Source organism: Ixodes scapularis, unplaced genomic scaffold, assembly GCF_016920785.2.
Source record: "Ixodes scapularis isolate PalLabHiFi unplaced genomic scaffold, ASM1692078v2 PGA_scaffold4__175_contigs__length_147842914, whole genome shotgun sequence".
NCBI lineage: Eukaryota > Metazoa > Arthropoda > Arachnida > Ixodida > Ixodidae > Ixodes > Ixodes scapularis.
This window is the reverse complement of record NW_024609879.1, coordinates 38,993,705-38,996,974: the sequence shown is the minus strand read 5'-3', so window position 1 is coordinate 38,996,974 and position 3,270 is coordinate 38,993,705. Positions and strand designations below refer to the sequence as shown.

At 44.4% G+C, this 3,270-nt stretch overlaps 1 pseudogene; it reads left to right on the top strand.

Moving 5' to 3' along the window:
• Nucleotides 1-1,068: 1,068 nt before the first annotated feature.
• LOC120848290 lies at nt 1,069-2,908 on the top strand (annotated as a pseudogene).
• Nucleotides 2,909-3,270: the final 362 nt, after the last annotated feature.

The window sequence follows — 3,270 nt, the reverse complement described above, 5'->3', positions numbered from 1 at the left end:
CCCGTTTCTACAATTAGTACAGTAAAGGGTGCGCTCTACCACCAGAAAGGACCGAAGTATGTCAGTGCAAGCTATGTGTATAAGGGCCTTTGTACCAAGCGTGTTTCTTCTCTGTTCATGTGTTTTGCGCTGTTTATATATTACGATCAACGAATACCAACTTAACTTTCGACGTTACCTTGTACCAAGCTTTGTTGGCCGGCTTTTACTCACGGCAAGAATTCACATAATTTTTGGTCTCTTGAGCGGGGGATCTTTAACCAGGTTCGGTCGCAACGTGCAGATGGCAGATTAGACATACTCAGAGAAAAACTGTACCCATACGTAAAAACAAGGGCACTGTAAATAGATTAAATATAAAATGTTAAATCGTGAGTGGTATGGCGGTGACCGCAGGGGCTCGTGGCTCAGTTGCTGGGTCCAATTGATATTGGTTATGCTCAGCAGTAGTCACAAGGGGAAGGAAAGAAAAGAAGGGTATCACTTTCAGCATGGGAGACGGCCGGAAAGTACAGGGTCGCGGCCAGTTAACACATTTGCATCGAATGCGCTATGTTGTGCAACATGTTGCCTCCCCATTGGCTCATTGCAAGGGTCGCAATGGCAACCTGCAGTCACGTTTTGTTGTAAGCAAATGAAGCGCAGATGTGTGAACTGGCCTTAAGAGAGCTAATTTCTTAGCTCACAATGCTACGATGAATGCAACATGACTTTTTGTTATTGATTATCTTTACTCATTTTGTTAATAGAAATATAGTTTTTATTTATTTTATTTAAATACCTGTGGTTCTGTAAATGAAGCGAAGAAAAATCCAGTTTTCAAAGAGCTTGGAGTTTCCGAGCTACAGCGAGCACTCTACAATGAAAGCAATGTATTTTGGCATCGCGCGATCCGTGCCGCAAGCCACTCAGACATGGGGTGACATGGTAGATCGCCGGCAAGCACTACAATATAATATAGATTATAGCGGCTCTGTGGTGCATTTTTTAAGCAACTGCATTCTTTTCCTGCAGATCCATTGCTTCAGCTGCTGCGCTGATGCCCCTGCCAGGGCAATTGTGCAAAATATGTTGCAGTACAATGGGCACTACGGCTGTGGATGGTGCCTGCACCCTGGAACTGTCATCAATGGTGGGGAACTTCTTCTAACAAAGCATTTGGCAAGAAAAGAAATCAAAGTGGTTCTTTATTGCCATTTTTGAGCTATGTATACTATTTGTGCTGTCTAAGTGCTCACTAAATGAGCTTGAAGCTATTCTGCCAGACATAAATGTTGTCAGTTATTGCACAACAGGCGGCAGCATGGTGCAGTATGCAGTGGTTTGTGTGGTCTGTTTGCATTAATGTGCACCTAATTAATAAACAAGCATGCCAAAAACCCTACTATATTCAAGAGCCCGAAACACTACAATTACTGCTATAACACTGGTTTCGCGTTTTAGGTTTGATTTGCCTATTACCAAATACCAGTCTTCCTTTGCGGCATTCATTTCGCCTGGTTGTAAATTATCTGTAAGTGAAAATTTGATTCATGTGGCTTACTTGCTTAACATTTAATACCTTTTGTTTTCCAAACAGGAACTGTCAAGTACACTGTTGATGAAGTGGTGGAGGACAGGGACTCGGACCGGACCCTGGCACTGATGAAGAGAGCGGCTGCCAGCGACAAGCCCATCAAAGGCGTAAAGGGTCCAACACCCCTCATGAATCACCCTAGATTTGACGTAATCTGGGGATTTAACCAGACTATATGCATTGTGTTTTGCTCGGCACAACGCGGCAGCTCACAGAGCTGTGGCTGACCAGCGTGGGAGAGGATTTATACATTGGCTGTCCAGCACGTTTTGATGCACTTGATCAGAGGCTGCTTAGTATGAAACCGCCATCATGCTTCCACAGACTGCAACGGTCGCTTTCCGTACGGAAGTACTGGAAAGCGAACGAATGGCAGCAGTCGCTGCTGTACTTTTCTTTATCATGCTTGGATGGCATACTGCATTCAAAGTTTTTGTGTCACTTTGCCTTACTAGTAAAAGGTATTTATCTTTTGCTGCAAGACAATGTCACCAAGGATGATGTCACAGAGAGCATCAATTGTCTCGTGAAGTTTGTTGTTGATGTCCAGGTGCTTTATGGTGAGAAGCAGATGACATTCAACATCCACCAGATGCTACACCTGTCCAAAGGTGTGCTGCACCAAGGCCCACTGTGGGCACATTCTTGTTTTGCCTTTGAATCAAGTATTGGCCAGGTGAAGGAGCTTGTTACATCGGCCAAGGGTGTGCCATTGCAAATCGTGGAGCGCCTTATGATGAGAAGTTTGTTTCCTGGCCTAAAAGCCTTAGCTTGTCCTGAGGCATAGTCATTTTTAAGTGGAGGCAGCGTCTCAAATCGAGGGACTGTCGCACCACTTGGCAAGCCACGGCAAGTGCAACTACCACTTTTGGAGTTGGCCCAGAGCCAGATTGGACATATTATAAGCGGTCAAGTTATGGAGCATGATAGGGTTGCAGTGTCCCAGTTTGTGTTCCATAGTGAGCAGTATGGAAGACGGAACAAAACTGACTGCACAGCTGCAATCTTACCATCCAAAGTGTACATAAAAATTAAGCACTTGCTGTCTTTTCAGGACATAAATGGACAGGCCAAGATTTTTGCCGTGTCACCTAGATTTGTAACAACACCTGTTCCAAAATGCACTCACATTGTTAAAGCGCGCCAGGTGCCTCCTGGACATGCTGCCAGTAATCTACTTGTTGAAATAGCGCCTGGTGTTGTGCCCAGTGTATACATGCACACTTGGGCGAATAGCTACTTTGTGTCTTTAGCCTTTAAGGCTCTTTTTAGAAGTGAGTAAGCTGGGTCCCTCTTCCTGTGTTGCACAAAAGAGCAGTCTCTGTAGCTCGATCCTACTTGCAAAATAAATAGAAGTTGCTTCTCGTCATCAAGAACCAGAAAAAGGCCAGTTGGTGTCTGTATCAAATTCTTAGCTTTGCTAGCTAACTGCTTCAACTGCTGCCAACTCTGGCCCAATCAAATTTGCCAGCTCATGCTCACGTGGCACAAATTCTAAACACTTGCTGTACCCCAGCTCGTCCCACCTGAACTCCAGCTCATATGCCACGTGTTTTTACTACGGCGGCCAAAATATTAAAAAAAAAGGAACTTTAGAGCATTCAATATTGCGTTTAGAGCACTCAATATTGCCATTTGCCTGTCCGACTTTTCAGCCATATATAGCATCAAGACTGCAATTAAGCACCTAATTT